The following is a 21,683-nucleotide window of genomic DNA, read 5'->3' as shown; positions in this document are numbered from 1 at the left end:
GGGCTACCGCCGCCCCCATAGCCACGCCCACTAGTTGTAAAAAAAATTTATTACCATAAACAAAAAAGTTCTTGGTAAGAACCATCGACATCAATTGCAGAATCAGGTTAACATTGGGACCCTCATACATACTGTTCTCACTCAGGAATCTTTTAAGAGCTGCCAACCCAAGAGGATGTGGGATAGACGTGTAGAGGGCACTAACATCGATGGTAAACATCGAAATGTCAGGGCCCAACACAGGAATCTCTAGCAATTTTTTCAGTAAATTGGTAGTGTCCAACAGGTATCGCGGGTGTGCCCGGATGTACGGCTGCAGCACACTATCAATAAAGATGGACACCGGTTGCATTAAAGATCCCCTGGCAGCCACAATGGGTCTGCCAGGGGGATCTACCAAGGATTTGTGTATTTTAGGAATGCAGTAAAACTGCGGTACCACAGGAAAAGCAGGTAACAGAGCATCTTTGAGAACATCAGAGATTAACCCCTCACATACAGCAGCCTCCAATACAAGTTTTAATTCATTGGTAAACATTTGAGTGGGATCCACTCTTAAACATCGATAGGTGGTCTGGTCATTCAGATGGACCATGACCTGTGAGTGATATCTGTCCAAATCCATCATCACCTAGTGCTCCGCCCTTATCTGCCGGACGGAACACTAGTGATTTGTCATTGGACAGAGATTTTAGTGCACATCGTTCATTCAAACTTAAATAAGCTCTGGATGGCTCGACATTGGCAACATTAGATTTAACTTCAAAGTTGGTAATTGCAGTAAAGGTTTTAATGGACTCATTGTTAGACATAACATCAAAAGACGATCTAGGCAAAATTTTTCGTAATTGAGGAGGAATGTCATTTTTAGGGGTAACAGTCTTACTCACAGCAGCCTCTGGTTTGCGCGATCTGTTAAAATGTTCTTTTAGGCGCAATTGCCTCGATAGTCTCTGCTGTTCAATTGACCAAGTAAGGTTATCATGGTAAGATGAGGGTATAAACGACAATCCTTTGGACAGAACTTTAGACTCGATGGTAGAAAGTTCATGTGATGACAAATTAACAACTAAGGCTTTTTGGGTTTTGGGGGTTTTTTGGTGCTGCCTCCTTGCGCCCCCTCGGCGGGTAAATCGTCTCGTCCTCCGGTGCGGGCCCGGGTCACTGCGGCTAAAGGGATGATCGCCTTACGATTTCTCTGACGCCGATTTTCATTGCCGCCATTGTCGCTACTTGATGAATTAAATTCAGTGGAACTAGGTGCTTGTTCATTTCTATTGCGGCCACGGCGAAAGAAGGGCTTCCTTCCCTGCCGATCACCTTGTGGACTTGTCCAAAAGTAGACAGTATGTAGTTCATAGTCCTTTTCCACCTTGATTTTTTTCTCTTTTTTAAACTTAATCAGTTCACGCTTGTACACCTGTAGCTGTGTACTGAGTTTACCATACCATAAGGTAGATGCATCATTCAAGAAATTTGCTTTATGAATAGCCTCCACAGCTTCACTTTTAGCTTTACATGTCTCTACCTCTTTAGATGAGTGTTCAATAATAAGTAGCATCCAATCCATGGAGCACTTATTAGCGATAGCAAACCACTTTTTACAAAACTCGGTGTCGTATTTGCCGATAGTGGGGGCATTACGTACCCTCAATCCCCTCGGGATCATTCTATTGCGGTGGTACTCACTGAGGGATAGTGCATGATAGTGGTAATCAATTTCACGTTTTTTGATCTTTACCAACTCCCGGAAAGCATCTTCTAACGGGGTGGCTTCTGCTAATTCATCCAACTCATTGGGTAACAGTATAGCTCTGGCGTCGACATCCGTGAAGCTGAAGGTGTCTCCAATTGGAAACATAAATCGGGAGAGGCCGGCTGTAGATGGGTCAATCTCCGCCGTAGGTTCCATGCTGCCGCAGGAGTGGCAATCACCAAGTGCAGGTGTATAGCTCTATATAGAGCTGCGTGCAGGACAAACAGGAACACTGAATCACCGGTAGGTCAAATGTAGGGGGTGCCAACAGCAGGAGGAGACCAATGCTTAGGTCCAATCCAATATAGACTGTTTGGTGCCGGGCACACCACCAAATAGGGTTGCTTGTCGGGTGCCTTCGTCAGGGTAACACATAGACGGGAGAAGGACGCAGCACTCCAGACGAAATCTTCAAACAGCAAATAATTTTATTGTGCTCAGCAACGTTTCAATACAGGTATGTATTATCTTCAGGCTCAATACAACAGTGAACAGTAACATCTATATATATCAAACCTAAGTGACGTTTTGCGTAGGAGGCGGTATTCGCATCCCGCCCTCCCGCATCAGTGTGCAGGCTCGGTCTATCACACAGCTGAATCCACTAATTAGGGTCAGCTGATGACTTCCCTGCCACATCACTGTCTCCAACACAAAAAATAAAAAATAAAATAAAAATTACAACAAGTGACAAATCAATAAAGTAATAACAATGTATCACAATACATTAATACAGTAGCGAGACTTAATACAGTATCCCCGGCGGGCCTTAACGAATATTCGGGCTCTAATGTATTATTATAATTTTGATTTAATTGAGACATATTCAAATATTGTTCAAACACCCTTGATATATCTCTGTTACTACATGGGCTCTCCGTTCATCCATGCCGCCTTGAGTGTTTTATATATTATGTTTTGTTTTCACTTTTTTCCTTTTAATATGGTGCAATTTGCTTATGTTGCATCACATTTTTATATTGGCCACGATTGTTGATATATGCATTGTGATACATTGTTATTACTTTATTGATTTGTCACTTGTTGTAATTTTTATTTTATTTTTTATTTTTTGTGTTGGAGACAGTGATGTGGCAGGGAAGTCATCAGCTGACCCTAATTAGTGGATTCAGCTGTGTGATAGACCGAGCCTGCACACTGATGCGGGAGGGGGGGCGGGATGCGAATACCGCCTCCTACGCAAAACGTCACTTAGGTTTGATATATATAGATGTTACTGTTCACTGTTGTATTGAGCCTGAAGATAATACATACCTGTATTGAAACGTTGCTGAGCACAATAAAATTATTTGCTGTTTGAAGATTTCGTCTGGAGTGCTGCGTCCTTCTCCCGTCTATATGTTACCCTGACGAAGGCACCCGACAAGCAACCCTATTTGGTGGTGTGCCCGGCACCAAACAGTCTATATTGGATTGGACCTAAGCATTGGTCTCCTCCTGCTGTTGGCACCCCCTACATTTGACCTACCGGTGATTCAGTGTTCCTGTTTGTCCTGCACGCAGCTCTATATAGAGCTATACACCTGCACTTGGTGATTGCCACTCCTGCGGCAGCATGGAACCTACGGCGGAGATTGACCCATCTACAGCCGGCCTCTCCCGATTTATGTTTCCAATTGGAGACACCTTCAGCTTCACGGATGTCGACGCCAGAGCTATACTGTTACCCAATGAGTTGGATGAATTAGCAGAAGCCACCCCGTTAGAAGATGCTTTCCGGGAGTTGGTAAATATCAAAAAACGTGAAATTGATTACCACTATCATGCACTATCCCTCAGTGAGTACCACCGCAATAGAATGATCCCGAGGGGATTGAGGGTACGTAATGCCCCCACTATCGGCAAATACGACACCGAGTTTTGTAAAAAGTGGTTTGCTATCGCTAATAAGTGCTCCATGGATTGGATGCTACTTATTATTGAACACTCATCTAAAGAGGTAGAGACATGTAAAGCTAAAAGTGAAGCTGTGGAGGCTATTCATAAAGCAAATTTCTTGAATGATGCATCTACCTTATGGTATGGTAAACTCAGTACACAGCTACAGGTGTACAAGCGTGAACTGATTAAGTTTAAAAAAGAGAAAAAAATCAAGGTGGAAAAGGACTATGAACTACATACTGTCTACTTTTGGACAAGTCCACAAGGTGATCGGCAGGGAAGGAAGCCCTTCTTTCGCCGTGGCCGCAATAGAAATGAACAAGCACCTAGTTCCACTGAATTTAATTCATCAAGTAGCGACAATGGCGGCAATGAAAATCGGCGTCAGAGAAATCGTAAGGCGATCATCCCTTTAGCCGCAGTGACCCGGGCCCGCACCGGAGGACGAGACGATTTACCCGCCGAGGGGGCGCAAGGAGGCAGCACCAAAAAACCCCCAAAACCCAAGAAGCCTTAGTTGTTAATTTGTCATCACATGAACTTTCTACCATCGAGTCTAAAGTTCTGTCCAAAGGATTGTCGTTTATACCCTCATCTTACCATGATAACCTTACTTGGTCAATTGAACAGCAGAGACTATCGAGGCAATTGCGCCTAAAAGAACATTTTAACAGATCGCGCAAACCAGAGGCTGCTGTAAGTAAGACTGTTACCCCTAAAAATGACATTCCTCCTCAATTACGAAAAATTTTGCCTAGATCGTCTTTTGATGTTATGTCTAACAATGAGTCCATTAAAACCTTTACTGCAATTACCAACTTTGAAGTTAAATCTAATGTTGCCAATGTCGAGCCATCCAGAGCTAATTTAAGTTTGAATGAACGATGTGCACTAAAATCTCTGTCCAATGACAAATCACTAGTGTTCCGTCCGGCAGATAAGGGCGGAGCACTGGTGATGATGGATTTGGACAGATATCACTCACAGGTCATGGTCCATCTGAATGACCAGACCACCTATCGATGTTTAAGAGTGGATCCCACTCAAATGTTTACCAATGAATTAAAACTTGTATTGGAGGCTGCTGTATGTGAGGGGTTCATCTCTGATGTTCTCAAGGATGCTCTGTTACCTGCTTTTCCTGTGGTACCGCAGTTTTACTGCATTCCTAAAATACACAAATCCTTGGTAGATCCCCCTGGCAGACCCATTGTGGCTGCCAGGGGATCTTTAATGCAACCGGTGTCCATCTTTATTGATAGTGTGCTGCAGCCGTACATCCGGGCACACCCGCGATACCTGTTGGACACTACCAATTTACTGAAAAAATTGCTAGAGATTCCTGTGTTGGGCCCTGACATTTCGATGTTTACCATCGATGTTAGTGCCCTCTACACGTCTATCCCACATCCTCTTGGGTTGGCAGCTCTTAAAAGATTCCTGAGTGAGAACAGTATGTATGAGGGTCCCAATGTTAACCTGATTCTGCAATTGATGTCGATGGTTCTTACCAAGAACTTTTTTGTTTATGGTAATAATTTTTTTTTACAACTAGTGGGCGTGGCTATGGGGGCGGCGGTAGCCCCCTCATATGCCAACGTCTTTATGTTTGAATTTGAGCAATCGATGTTTTTTGATAATCCAGACATCTCTGACAGAATCATAAGTTATCATCGTTACATCGATGACCTCTTGATTTTTTGGCAAGGTCCCCCTGAGGACTTGTCCTCATACATTGATGCGCATAATAATGGTGACTGCCCCATTAAATTTACTTATGTACATAGTAATAATGAGATACACTTTCTTGATGTATCCATTCAATTGTTAGATGGTATAGTATCTACCTGTCTGTTCTCAAAACCTACCGACAGACATAATCTATTGGCATTTGATAGCTGTCACCCAAGAGCTACTGTTAGAGGTCTCCCTTATTCTCAGTTATTAAGGATTAGACGTATTGTATCGGATCCTATTATAGCATCGAAACAAATGGACACAATGATAGAGCGCTTTAGACTTAGAGGGTACCCTTTAACACAACTTAGGGCCACCAAAAATAAAGTAATGGCAATGGACCGTACGTTGCTCCTGCAGACAAAACCGCAATTGAAAACCATGGAAGAAAAATTGCCATGGGTAACGACCTACAATCATCAGAGCCCTGAAACGGTTAAAATTGTGAGAAATCATTGGCCAATCATACAGGCAGACTCAGGGATAGGCCTTTCTAAAACCTCCCTGCTACCTAGTTTTAAAAGATCTAAAAATCTACGGGATATACTGGTTAAAGCAGATGCTTCACCTGCTGGTGCCAGGAATGTCAGCAGTAAGGTAGGATGTATTCGCTGCACTTGTGCTACTTGTAGCTTTCTCATACCAGGGGCATCATTCAATCATCCCCATACGGGGAAGGCCATCCCTATTCGTCATCTCCTCACTTGCAATACACCTTTTACTGTATATCAAATTATTTGTCCATGCGGATTAACATATATTGGGAAGACGGAACGTCCTTTTAAGGAACGCATGGCAGCGCATCGGTCGTCGATACGCAATGCCATCAGTAAAGGATCTAGCGATCAACCTGTCTCTAGACATTTTTTGACAGCCAAGCATGGTCTGTCCACATTGAAATATAGGATGATTGACCACATTCCCCCTTCAATCAGGGGGGGGGAATCGGGGTCTTCTCCTACTGAAATGTGAGGCACGGTGGATCGCGAGACTTAATACAGTATCCCCGGCGGGCCTTAACGAATATTCGGGCTCTAATGTATTATTATAATTTTGATTTAATTGAGACATATTCAAATATTGTTCAAACACCCTTGATATATCTCTGTTACTACATGGGCTCTCCGTTCATCCATGCCGCCTTGAGTGTTTTATATATTATGTTTTGTTTTCACTTTTTTCCTTTTAATATGGTGCAATTTGCTTATGTTGCATCACATTTTTATATTGGCCACGATTGTTGATATATGTATTGTGATACATTGTTATTACTTTATTGATTTGTCACTTGTTGTAATTTTTATTTTATTTTTTATTTTTTGTGTTGGAGACAGTGATGTGGCAGGGAAGTCATCAGCTGACCCTAATTAGTGGATTCAGCTGTGTGATAGACCGAGCCTGCACACTGATGCGGGAGGGGGGGCGGGATGCGAATACCGCCTCCTACGCAAAACGTCACTTAGGTTTGATATATATAGATGTTACTGTTCACTGTTGTATTGAGCCTGAAGATAATACATACCTGTATTGAAACGTTGCTGAGCACAATAAAATTATTTGCTGTTTGAAGATTTCGTCTGGAGTGCTGCGTCCTTCTCCCGTCTATATGTTACCCTGACGAAGGCACCCGACAAGCAACCCTATTTGGTGGTGTGCCCGGCACCAAACAGTCTATATATATATATATATATATATATATATATATATATACAATGCAGGGTTTCTCCTCCTCAAAGAAAAGTGGAAACGGCACGTCACTGCAGCAAGTGAACAAATCTTTATTGGAGCCTCAACGGCTCGTTTCGGGGCATCAGCCCCTTTATCAAGAGGCAAACAGAACAGTTTACAAGCAGCAAGATGACACAGCATCACACATGGATTTACCTTTTAAATGCTACAAACAAGCGCCAAATCAATTAGCTTCACGTGGATATCGGCACAGCTGTGATAGGTCAGGCACCAGCTGATGACGCATGCGGCTCCCACCCGCCGCGTCATCACCATAGTAACCCGACTTGCGTCCCGGCTTATTACTGACAGCGCGGCTCCCACCCGCGCTGTCATAGCAACCGGACGCCGCTCAGCTGATTGCCGCACACACTGAGATATCCTGTGCGAGCAATCGGCTGTCAGTTTTATGCAGACAGACTGACCTCAGCAGCTCACAAAAATCAGGTAGACCCCCCTGGCAGACCAATTATTTCTGCATGGGGGAGTCTATATCAACCCATCTCTCAGCTCCTGGACATGTTGGTCCAGCCCTACCTTCCTTCCCAGCAATCATTCCTGAAGGATACTACAAATTTCCTTAATCGTTTGTCCAGTGCGGATGACATCTGCGATCACACCCTCATGTGTGTGATGGACGTGTGCAGTTTGTACACGTCCATCCCCCACCAGCAGGGTCTACTCGCCATGCAAGAGTTTTTGATTGATTTAGAGGGATTTGAGTTCAACATCAATTTGTACCTTAAATTGCTTGAGCTGGTGCTCACGAAGAATTATTTTTTATTTGATGGAGGGATGTATCTACAGACGTCCGGGTGTGCTATGGGAGCGGCGGTAGCTCCGGCTTATGCCAACATTTTTATGTTCAAATTTGAACGTGAGTTTTTCTTTGAACATCGATACAGCCAGCACATCCGGACGTTCTGTAGATATATCGATGATTTATTTATGTTTTGGAATGGTGGAGCACAGTTATTCAATGACATGATGGGTGAAATTAATGAGGCAGAAACGCCCATAAAATTTACCTATAAATCCAGCCAATTATCAATTGAGTTTTTTTTAGTAACAGGAAAATTAACACTGAGCTGTATAGGAAAATTACAGATCGCAATACCCTGTTACACGCCAGCAGCCACCACCCTCCTGCATTGCGCAGGGGTCTCCCATATTCGCAGATGGTGAGAGCAGTGCGGATATGTAGTGACCCTGTCAAAATGCAGGATGAACTTAACATTATCATTGATAAATTTCGCAACAGAGGATACTCTTTTAAACAACTTATGATAGCTAAAACCAAAGCTTTACGATTAAGTCGTAATGATTTACTCAACCCTGTGTCAAAGCCCTCTGCCTCTGTCTTTCCTTTCATCACCAAATTCGATACATCGAGCTCTGTGGTGCCCATTGCAAGTAAAGCACTGTGGCCCATAGTTGCTACCGATGTTAATTTACCAACATTTAGAAATGTCCGCCCCTTAACCTGCTACACCAGGGGGCGTAATCTCCGTGATATTCTAGTTCACACCGATATCACAGGGTATGGTGTAAATGAACAACCCAATACATCTTTTAAAAAACCTGGTTGCTATAAGTGCCCCCGTTGCACGACATGTAATTTTATGATAGTGGGGAGTGAATTTAAAGACCCTCACTCTTCTAAAATACACCATATCAGATATGTGTTATCTTGTGATTCGCAATTTGTGGTTTACAGAATTGTATGCCCCTGTGGCTTATTTTATATAGGCATGACATCCCGCAAATTTAAAGAAAGAATGGCCATGCATCGGTTGGCCATTAAATCGGCATTGGCCGGGAAAAAGGCCGACCAACCTGTGGCCATCCACTTCAAGGAATGCCAACACACTCTGGCCTCTCTCAGATACCAAGTTATCGATCAAGTCCCCATATCTAATAGGGGAGGAGATAGAACTAAAAAAAATTTAAAACTGGAAGCCACTTGGATCCACCGATTAAACACGGTGGCTCCAAATGGCCTGAACGAGCGCATTGTATGGAGTACGTTCATGTAGATTGGTGTACTAGGAACTTAGAGGTTTAACTTGCTCTCAACCCTAATTTTATGGTATTCATGTTCCTAATTATTCTTCCTAATGTTGACTATATCTTTGTTTTTAACTCTTTGGATCTTAGGTTGCAGATTGAAGAAAAATTGACCTGCACCCTTTGAACAATTATTTTATCACTTTGGGTGTTGTTGTTCATAGTTTGGTTCTCATTTATATTGATTTACCTGTGCCCATGATGCAGTGATTGAATGGTGTCCATTCGTTGTTCTGGTATTAGCTACTATCTATCCCGGTGAGTGAGAGCCACTTGGTGTGATATAAAGCGTACCTGTCCAGCCCTTGTGACCCGACCACTCAATAAATGTCTGTGGGTTTATGATTACATCTTATTTAATGTATTTTGTATTTTGTTTTTGATAAATATATTTGTACATTAAAGAACCGTTCTCTATTTATGGATATATGTTATATATTGTATAAAATATGTTGCACTATGGTGAAATGTAAAAGTATGCATTAATTGTACAGGCGCATCACTGTGTTTTGAGCATAGGTAGTTGGTTTGATGACAGGGGCTTTACTAAGCAGGTATGAGCTGCTGAGGTCAGTCTGTCTGCATAAAACTGACAGCCGATTGCTCGCACAGGATATCTCAGTGTGTGCGGCAATCAGCTGAGCGGCGTCCGGTTGCAATGACAGCGCGGGTGGGAGCCGCGCTGTCAGTAATAAGCCGGGACGCAAGTCGGGTTACTATGGTGATGACGAGGCGGGTGGGAGCCGCATGCGTCATCAGCTGGTGCCTGACCTATCACAGCTGTGCCGATATCCACGTGAAGCTAATTGATTTGGCGCTTGTTTGTAGCATTTAAAAGGTAAATCCATGTGTGATGCTGTGTCATCTTGCTGCTTGTAAACTGTTCTGTTTGCCTCTTGATAAAGGGGCTGATGCCCCGAAACGAGCCGTTGAGGCTCCAATAAAGATTTGTTCACTTGCTGCAGTGACGTGCCGTTTCCACTTATCTTTGAGGAGGAGAAACCCTGCATTGTATTTATCCTGGCAAAGGCACGCAGCCCTATTTGAGGAATTTAAGGAGAGTGCTGGTCCGTTCACCTGCCTATATATATATATATATATATATATATATATATATGTACAAAAAGAAACACAGGAGGAGCGCTCCATAGTGTAAAACCAGATATGATTTAATAGATATAAAATATCCACGGTACAGTCAATCAGTACTCGTACCGTTTTAAAAACAGCAGTGGGCTGGTTACCACATGATGTATATATAACAAGCCAGGCAAGCCTCCTACCACCATCCGGGGCAACTGCAGCACGACACGGAACCTCACCGAACACTCTGTGAGGGAAGCGGTGTACCGACAGGCTGGAGAGGATCAGATGCGGCAGGGGATTCCCGACAGACACAGAGCTCGCCGTCACCAAGGCCCGCCCTAATGCATTTCGTAATCCACTCTGACGAAGTGGATTACGAAATGCATTAGGGCGGGCCTTGGTGACGGCGAGCTCTGTGTCTGTCGGGAATCCCCTGCCGCATCTGATCCTCTCCAGCCTGTCGGTACACCGCTTCCCTCACAGAGTGTTCGGTGAGGTTCCGTGTCGTGCTGCAGTTGCCCCGGATGGTGGTAGGAGGCTTGCCTGGCTTGTTATATATACATCATGTGGTAACCAGCCCACTGCTGTTTTTAAAACGGTACGAGTACTGATTGACTGTACCGTGGATATTTTATATCTATTAAATCATATCTGGTTTTACACTATGGAGCGCTCCTCCTGTGTTTCTTTTTGTACAGATTGTCGCTTGTTCCTGTGAGTCCCAGGAATTACTTTGGAGGAAGCTGCAGTTCAAACTTGGAACTTTTAGTGTCTATTTTAAAGGGTGCTCATATCCTTTGTTTCTGACTGGTGCTAGCTAACCACAAATTAGCGCTGATTGGATCCACCTTAATCCACTTTTCTACATATATATATATATATACATATCGTGTTGGCGTGCATGTTATTTATTTTTATAGTCACTGTAACGATCAGATCAGGTGATCGATCAAATTAACGTATGCCTCCTGTTATGATTATCTGTTCAATCAATGTATGTCTGGTATTGGTGTAATAGTTATGTCTCCTGTGAGTATTGGAATCAGGACATGTCTTGTATGTAAACTGTAGGTGACCCTGGTTTTAGTTTGAGGCCTGTATTTCCTCAGTGTGACATCTGTGGACTCCTCCGGAGTTAGGATGTAAGATAAGATCTGAGCCCTCATAAACCATGGTCCAGAAGAAGAGGTTAGAGTTTGTCCTCTTCCTTCACATCTCTTATCAGTGGGTCTGCTATGCAAGGAAAGAGGATCAATCACTTTGAAAACAGCAGACTGTACATTGCCAGGGACCTTCCACATTCCTTCAGCATGGAAAGAGTGGAATCCCAAGGGTGGGAGGGATGAGGGAGCCTGCAAGGTATAACAAGACCCTTCTCCCTATAGTTCAGAGTCACTACCTGGGGGTCAAGCAAGCAGGCTGTAGGCGACGAGAGATTTCTTGTGGAGGACCCCCCCACTTCAGGATTGTAGGATACGGTTCTGTCATTTTTCTCTTTTTATTTTATTTCTGAAATTGCATTCAAAACTTGTGTGTACTTTTAAAATCATTGTAAAATCTTGTAACTATTTTCTAAAGCTCTGTAGTATTTCTAGGAATAAATAATACATATTCTCAGTCCTGGTTCTGTGTTCTTAAGACTCATTAGCCTCAGAAGAGAAAGGCTGGCAAGCGTTACCATTGTTATCTTGTATTGTGTGGTCAGGGGCGAGCCAAGCCGCCCCTTGCGCAGTTTCAGGCGCTAAAATCAGGTTTTGGCTGGTGGCAGTGTACCTCAAGGAAAGGACCCGAGTGTCCTGAGTGAACCCCAGTCACGGCCGGCGCTGCTCAGATTGACGTATCGGAGCAGGCGACCGGTGGTACCGTGACATTTGGCGGCAAGCGGTGGGGTGGAGAATTCATTTTTCTCTTTAAGAACTTAAGTGAGTGTGGGTAGAATTTTGTGAGAAATACCCACATCACCAGAATCAGAACTCAGAGCTTTACTATAGTTTTAAAGGTCACACAGTGGATGCAATTTCTGTTCCCCTCCCTTCTCTTGTTTTTCTTTCCTATCATTTTATTTGACAAGTGTGAGACTCAGGATGGCTGATTACCAGCAGATGAGGAGAGATGACCTGGCGGTCGTGTGTGTGCAGAGGAATATCCCTTGGTCTGGCCAGAGTAGAAAACGTATGATTCAGGCACTAGTGGATGCCGATCGGACTCTAGCTGCTGGAAGAAACCAGTCCATGGACAATCCTACCCCAGGGGCTCAGTCAGCACTGGACAGTACAAACGATGCCGTGCCAGGGTCAGACACTTCTGCTGGACCCAGCAAGTCTACACTGCAGAGCGACCTTCTAGCTGCTAGCAGGCAATTGAAGACTGTGAACCCCGTATTCGCTTTGCAGCTGGTGCAGTTCTGCCAAGGCATTGTCGACAGAGAGGCTGCTGAGCGCAAAGCCGTACGAGAGGCTGAGGCGGCAGAGCGTCAGGCTGAGCGTGAGCACCAGTTGGTGCTGGGGAGGCTCAGAGGCCTGATCGCTGTTGGTGAACCAGTGGAGAATGATACAGGGCATCATGATGGCGAACCTTTACGTGAGACTTTATCTGCCGTGGCTACTGAGTTAGCAGGAGATGGGCTTCGTACTGAACTTTTACTGTCTGCGGAAGTAAATAATGTGTTGGATCATGGTGTGGACTCTGTTATCAATCATGGGGAGCCTAACAAGGGACAGAGGTCCCAAATGACCGCTGACGCGAATTTCACCGGGCCGCGTCATGCACAGTTCCCTGTCTTGGAAGCAGACAGAGGAAGCCAAGTGAGTGTCAGCTTGGTTGTGAATAATGAGCTGGCCCTGGACACTACAACCGATGCTCAGAGAGGTGACATCTCTGCTAGCACCAGGGAGACTGTAGGATGTGTGGCAGTCAGGGAGACTGCAGAGTACCAATCCCCTACAGCACCAGAAGAGCCCAGTGGGTATATTGACCCAGTGGAGGATGATGATATGTTTACCCTACTGAGCACAGAGGAACTAACGGAAGAATGCCAGCTGCAAGGTATCTCCTGCCACAACCATACTCGTGGGGAGATGATCACGCAGCTCACCCAGGCCAGTTACGATGGGTGCAATGCCTTCAGCCAGTATCGTGCAGCATTTCGTTTCTGGGGTCCATCCGCGTCTCCTTGGGTGCTTCTGAGAGAACTGGGACAATGTTACAAATTTGCGCAGCAGGAGGTCGATGCTTGGAGAAAGCTGGATACCCCATTTTGGGGAGATCAGTGCCGCCGGATAGGTGTGGAGTGGCGTCGCCTAGAACAGCTGCTGTTACCAGCTCTGGAAGCAAAGTTCCAGTTTAAACGGTTGGGAGAAGCAGAAGCTGAGGATGTCAGCAGCTTGCTCTCACCAGGAATGCCCCACCAGGACAAGGTAACTCTGCCTACTACAGTCGTCATGGAGCCTGCTCAGGAGACCTCACATCACAAGGCCCAGTTTAAACTGCTGGAAGATGTGAGCAGCATGTTCCCACCCGTTGCTCCAGATTTGTTGCCGGAACGGGCTGACTGCATAGTGAAAGTATGCAGGGAAGGGACTATGTCGGAAATAAGAATGGGACTTTCTGACTGCATGCACACAAGTATGTGTGGGACTACTGATGTGGGACTTTTATTAACTCCACACATATCTGTCGCTAACCCTTCTGAACCATATGATGCATCTCAGGTAGTATGTAACCATGCTGAACATTGCAATGTTGTTATTTTGTGTGAAGCCCCTGGGATGATCTGTGATAGTGCCGTACCTTCGGTGGAGGTGGAGGGTGAGTTAGAGACAGGTATAGTGGGTAATCCTTGCCAGTTTGTGGGGTTAAATGAATGCCCTAATCTAGTTGGGGATGAGACACCCTCACTCACCAGTGGTAGGAGTGCTGCTGGTGATGTCATTAAGGTTGCTGTGCTAGAAGTTAACCCTGTTCTTCCAGTGATGTCTGGTTGTGACATGGTGCCCGGGGACGCTAACTGCACAAATGGGACAGATCTGAGTTGGTTGCAGGCAGAGCATGTACCTGCCAATAAGTTACTGGTGACAGCATGCTCAGATAACCCCATTCCTGCTCAGAGACAATGGGATCCAGATATAGCGTTTTTGCCACGGTGCAATTGTAAGCCAGCAGAATGGGGCCCATGTGTTGTGGAAGATGCACAGGCTAATTTGCAGGTATTGCAGGATGTCTCCCCAGGTTATGATATTGATGTTACTGTTGATAATGTGATGTCTTGCGCTACTGTGGGAAATGTGGTACCAGGTATAATAAGTGACCCGGTGGGTCCTGTGTGCACTGTAGACCGGTCAGATAGGGAGAGAGTGTCCCTTACTGCAGCTTTCCCCCCAAACCCCCCTCCTTACTGTAGCCACACAAACACAGATACCGGAACACAGCAGGGGTTCCCTCCAGACACTGAGAATCCTCCAGAGAGTGCATTTTTCCAGCATCACTGGATAACGGATGCCTCTCCTGAGAACCTCAGTGGCACCACCCCAGCCACAGAACCTGCGGGTCTGGGAGGGAAGGTCAGGCTCAGGAAGGTGTCCTGGACTGACATGGAAAGCTTGGCTTTCCACGCAGAACTGAGAATCAACCCGGCACAGGCTGCCCCATACCTGGGAAGTGGGAAAGATACCCCTGGGTACAGTGAGAGGGTTGTTTCAGGAATAGAGCCAGTGGCTAGTAGGGAAGCTGCTGTGTGTAACCAGAAGGGTGGGAGGGCCCGCGAAGCACAGGTAAACTCAGCTCCATTAACCTCAGAAAAGCTGAGCTGGGATGTTCCCAAGACAGGGGACAATGACCTGCTGGTATTCCCCCTTGCAGAAACGTGCCCCCCTTCACAATTCACACACACAGACACAGAGAGCGAATCTCCTCACAAAAGGATGAGGTGTGAGGTGTTGAGTGAGTGGACCTTCCCCCCAGTGAAGGGGAGGGGGGGTCAGTCAGCTCAGGAGAGGTGCTGGGAAGACATTTTTAAGTCTGTATATAGTGCTGGGAGAATGCCCCACACCATTGGTATAGTTAAACGTGCCGAGTTACGAGTCCCAGGGGGATGGCCGTTTGGGGTGTGGCGGAATGGTCTGGTACTGATCTCAGTGAGTAAGGCCAAACTGCCAGCTGCAGGGGAGAACCCGTGTCCAGGAGTCCGACGCACAGCTGTGGTGGGTTGTGTCAATACCAGCCGGGATGGACACAGCTCCCCCTATATCAGTGTGCTCACAGACTATGGGTTCGAGGACACCTGTGTGCTTTTAGTTTGCCATCTCCTGCGAGAGGGACAGGGACTATGCCCATTGCCCACCCTAGCCACGGCTATGGCGTCAGGTGGTGCCATGACAGACGTCAAGTATAGTAATGCGGATGGACTCTCACGGCGAGGAAGTGAATAGCGCACTGAGGAGATGGTGACGTGGGTCACCACCTCTGTGCGCCATTTTAAAAGGGGGAGGTGTAACGATCAGATCAGGTGATCGATCAAATTAACGTATGCCTCCTGTTATGATTATCTGTTCAATCAATGTATGTCTGGTATTGGTGTAATAGTTATGTCTCCTGTGAGTATTGGAATCAGGACATGTCTTGTATGTAAACTGTAGGTGACCCTGGTTTTAGTTTGAGGCCTGTATTTCCTCAGTGTGACATCTGTGGACTCCTCCGGAGTTAGGATGTAAGATAAGATCTGAGCCCTCATAAACCATGGTCCAGAAGAAGAGGTTAGAGTTTGTCCTCTTCCTTCACATCTCTTATCAGTGGGTCTGCTATGCAAGGAAAGAGGATCAATCACTTTGAAAACAGCAGACTGTACATTGCCAGGGACCTTCCACATTCCTTCAGCATGGAAAGAGTGGAATCCCAAGGGTGGGAGGGATGAGGGAGCCTGCAAGGTATAACAAGACCCTTCTCCCTATAGTTCAGAGTCACTACCTGGGGGTCAAGCAAGCAGGCTGTAGGCGACGAGAGATTTCTTGTGGAGGACCCCCCCACTTCAGGATTGTAGGATACGGTTCTGTCATTTTTCTCTTTTTATTTTATTTCTGAAATTGCATTCAAAACTTGTGTGTACTTTTAAAATCATTGTAAAATCTTGTAACTATTTTCTAAAGCTCTGTAGTATTTCTAGGAATAAATAATACATATTCTCAGTCCTGGTTCTGTGTTCTTAAGACTCATTAGCCTCAGAAGAGAAAGGCTGGCAAGCGTTACCATTGTTATCTTGTATTGTGTGGTCAGGGGCGAGCCAAGCCGCCCCTTGCGCAGTTTCAGGCGCTAAAATCAGGTTTTGGCTGGTGGCAGTGTACCTCAAGGAAAGGACCCGAGTGTCCTGAGTGAACCCCAGTCACGGCCGGCGCTGCTCAGATTGACGTATCGGAGCAGGCGACCGGTGGTACCGTGACAGTCACTGTAATGCTTGTTTTGCCAAATACAGAAGCACCTTTTGTTCGTCTCTGATTATTATTTATTATTATATGTTACATTTTACCTATAAGGCGCCACAAGTGTTATGCAGTGCCGTACATTTAGCAAACATTAGAACAATACAGGGTACACAGAACTAAACATCAGTAACAGAAGAACTAAAACAGAGCAAAAGCAACAATTAGCAGTGCAAATCCTGTTCCAAGGAGCTTACAGTCTTCCATATGTAAAGGTATATGTTCCAATACAAAATTTGGCCAATGATGACTGCTCTATGGGCTCCAATGTGGCTTCCAGACCCATGTGACGTCACTTCCAGATTAGACTTCCAATCCTTTGGTGTTCTGATAAGTATTATTGCCCTTTCTCATATCCTCTCCCTAGTGCCTAATCCTAACATTTCATTACTGAAACCTAACCCTAACCTCTCCCTACAGCATAACTCCAACACCCACAGCCTAACCCATTTTCACAGTGTCAACATTTCAGATGTCGGCATTCTTAAAATGCTGACATATTGTCTGTCAGTGTTTAAGCAATGTTGACATTAGAACTTTTGACATTCTGGTGTCATTTCGACTACAGTACATTCCCTCCTTCATTCTTACTGGACTAACATGCAGTAGGCCTTTACCCTCACAGCACTCAGTTTTCAGTAAATATCTCATCTCTTGATCTACTGTATCAAATATAATATAGATGATGCATGGTATTTAACTCCCTTGATATCCAGGAATGTTTTAATTTTTGCTAATTATTTATCCATCAGCAAGATTTTGTTCTGACTACAGCAAATCTTAAAAGGTAACTAATTTATATTCTCATTTATACTCATTATTGTGTTTCTTTAAGGGATTCTATTGTATTGTGTGCTGCTGTGGGGGAATCACATTAAGATACCAAATATAGAACACTAGAAAATTGCAGACTTCAACTTTTTTTCTTGAAATAGAAGTAACTCTCCCAAGATTCTTAGTTGTTTAACCAGGAATAGAAAGACCTTGGGAACCTATAAAAAATCACCTTCATGATTTTATAATGACTGGATCTCATGCATAGGTTTTACAATGATTAAATATTCTAATGATCATCATCATATACACCAACGAGAAGATTGCGTTTTGTCTCTATGCTTGCACAGGTTTTCCAGCTGGGTGAACATAATCCACCAAAGAGTGGCATGTAGAATCCAATTAACTACATTAAGCAGCTGTTATTGTGAACAGCAGAATAGCCGGCAGATACGCACTTAAACTCATGCTTCACAAAATTAAATGCACCCAATGCACTGCCCAGAAGCCCACACTAATAAAATAATTGCTAATCATTCAAAGATATATGAACCCTGAGTCTGGGATGGAACATAAAATCAGAGACGCATTACAGGTTTTCACTTTTACGGTTAAAAAAAATAAATCTTTCCTCTGCTTTGCTGATATCAAAAGATCCACTGCACTGAAATGACTGACATATAAAACAGCAGCTAACGGGATATAAATCAAAGTGTACTGGCTGGGGGTCAGTGCTTTGAACAGCTTAAATAATAGAGTACACCTTTACAAGATGTTTTCTGTGTATCCTTGAATAGTATAAGGTAGACCTTGAAGTTACATTTTTATTGATTTATTTGGTACTTAAAAATACATTTTTACACATTTTGTCTGATGTCAATAAGCTTATCAGAATATTGTATAATAATGCTTAGGCATCATGGCAAGCTACACATAACTTATTAATACTGGAAAGTGGTATTATATATATGTGTATTGAATTGGGATCCCAAATACAGCAGCACAATATCAGCGGCACTCCCAAAAAATTGGTCAGTACACCACAGGTTAGGGAAATAACGTTTCAAGGCTATATAATACCTCTTCATCAGATTACAAAAAAAAATAAAAAATACAGAAATTACACTTTTATACTTACATACCACCACCATGCGTGCATCCGGCGCAGGAGCAGCAGCTGGGGTCTTCCGAATCTGTCATCACAGGGCGTTGTACTTTGTCACTCAGGGTGGTAGGTACTGACATTACTGGGTTAACTGATAGTCATGTGCACACTGATACCTTCCTTGCACGAAAAAACTGATGTTTTAAGTGCTTGGGGTGTCTCACATGTAGGTCTATGGTTGGATCAACTGCTTTTAGTCATCCTCTGTCCGGCAAGAAATTCTTTAGTAAACATAGAATTACTTGCACAACGAAGTTCGTTGTATATCTTATCACTTGTCCATGTGGCTACAGGTACGTGGGCAAGAGGGACAGAATTATCAGGGAACACATGGCGGCTCATCGACACTCAATTAAAAGTGCCCTGGAAAATGGATCGAGCGACCAGCCTGTGGCATGCTATTTCCTACAGGCTGGCCACAATGTAGCATCTTTACGTTATATCCTTATTGACCAAATTCCATCATCTATTCAACGAGGTGACAGATTCCTCAAATTATTAAAGTGTGAAACAAGGTGGATATACCATTTTTTTTTTATTTGAGTCTTTATTTAATTTTTCAATGACATACATTTACATATAAAAATCACACTTATTAAACACATTACATACATATATGACATACATTACACATTGCACTACCGATTCCATATCTGCTTCCCCATACCATATGGGATATCTTCCTTGTGTTTACTAGGGGAGCAGGGTATTGGGAGGGGGGGTCCAGGGAGAGAGCGGGGGGGGGGGGGGGGATCGCTCTGCTGTTTTATTTTTTGTTTTACCCGGTTTAGCCATTCACATAGCCGCAAGGGGAGTATACATAGATCCTGAGGGAAAGCGGGACATCAGGGACGGATGATTTTTAAATGTTACTAGGATCCTGCATCGTCATTTCACCTTTCCCAGTCTAACATTCCTTAGACGTTTATATGGGGGACAATAACACCCTTTACTTTGATGGTATCATATACCATGGGACACTTCTAGATAGAACCCATAGTTGGGGCTGCCCAATGATCACTGTGACAAATATACAAAAAAAGGAAAAATTAATGATTGTGTGGTTATAGAAGAGATATACACAAATAAACACAAAAAAGGAGAAAAAAAGGACAAAGATAAATAAGTGTACGATTATGACTTTCCTAACAACATAAGGAAAGAATACTATGCATCCGTATCTGCCTCCGGGATCGATCTTTATATTACGCCCTTCAAATACTACCGACTTCCTCACCAGAATTGAAACTCCTGTAGCGAGAGATGAGAAGGGAGCGTGGATTAGTGTACCCATCCATGGTCTTTTTAGGGCCAACAACCAGGTGTGTTTCTTGGAGGCAGATAATATCAGCCTCTAAAGTTTAAAGTTAAGTCCTCTGACATTCCATGATAGAAATTTAACCATAGCCCTTTAAGTGGAACCCTTTTCCTTTATTAATTTCTCCACCTCCCTTCCTCCCCTCCCCCCCCACCCCCCCCCCACCGTACCATACTGGAACTATAGGCTTGCAAGGTGTAAACATACAACGATAACACAACACACACAGACCCATCCTCCCCCTTCCCCTTCCCCTCCCCCACCCTGTACCACCCAGAACTCCTGGTGTACCTGTTTCCCTCCCCATTACCCTTCTATCCTAGGGACAATTAATTAATGGCCCCCCTTAGCGTGGCCGACTCTCCACTGGTTCCCTAAAATCACTTTCTTAATATTTTTCCCCACTTTAGAACCCCCTCCCCCATACACAGTTCATATAATACAGAAATATATACATTCCATGTCGATATATAACCAGACCTAGTCGACAGCACCCTATATCCCTAAGGACACAGCAGGGAGGCAGGGAGAAAAAAAAAGGGATCCCTTTTTTTTTTCTTTCCTTTTCTTTTCCCCCTTTTACAAAAAAATATACAACCGACCATCTCCCGAGTTGGGCTACTATCGAGCTATTACCAACATTACTCCCAAAAAAAAATCAGAGACAAGAGAAAAAAAAAAACAAGACATGAAAAAGCACCAGCGCAATTGCATAACATTGCCGCGACTTTCATCTTAATGTTACAACATTGGGCCACTTGTCTATGAATTGGCCAGCTGTTTGTTCCCAGGGTGGGACTCATCCAGCCACCTGGCAACCTCCCCTGGGGTAAAGAAGAATTTGGTGGACCCGTTTGCTTCCACTCTTAATTTGAAGGGGTATAACATAGAGTATTTTAACTCCAGCTCTCTGAGCCTAGCTTTAACCTCCTTAAATTTGAATCTTTCACGTTGAATTTCAACTGGGAAGTCAGGAAAGGCGGCTATCTTTTTCCCGCTATGGCCAAAGTCCTCTTTATTCCTTATCAGCCGTAATGCACAGTCTCGATCTTTATAATTCAAGAGTTTAGCGATAAATGTACGTGGCGGACCCCCTGGTGGAGCTGGACGAGCCGGCACCTGGTGGGCTCTTTCCACTGCAAACTGCTGGGAGAATGATTCTCTACCAAGGCCTGTATCAACCAGTCCTCCAGAAATATTTCCGGGTGGTTCCCCTCTGCTCGTTCTTAAAAGCCTATAAATCTGATATTGTTGCGGCGGAGTCTCCCCTCGAAATTTGAGATTTTAACACGCATATCGGCCAATTGGCCAGACATCACTTTTACTTGCTCCTGTATAGGGTTAACCACATCTTCCAGAGAGGAGACCCTATTCTCCACTTCCGTGACTCTTTCCCTGATTTTTTGATTATCGTTCCTAAGCAGCATTATATCTGATTGAATTTTATTGATTTGTTCCAGCAAGCGGGTTTCACATGTGTTGACCGCCTCCAATACTTGCTGGAGAGTGGGGCGTGGTTCGCTAGACCCCTTTGATGGGGTAGTTTGTGGGGTATTGGGCTGGGAGTTAGCAGTTGTATTGCCCTGTGCTCTTGCGTATTTATCTAATCGAGCTGCGGCAGTGTTTTGCCCTGTTTTCCCCATTATCCTTACTGAAGCTCTTACTGATGCCAGTGCGCTA

This window comes from Crinia signifera, chromosome 3 (genome assembly GCF_055691185.1).
Source record: "Crinia signifera chromosome 3, ASM5569118v1, whole genome shotgun sequence".
Taxonomy (NCBI): domain Eukaryota; kingdom Metazoa; phylum Chordata; class Amphibia; order Anura; family Myobatrachidae; genus Crinia; species Crinia signifera.
Note: the sequence above shows the minus strand (reverse complement) of the source record.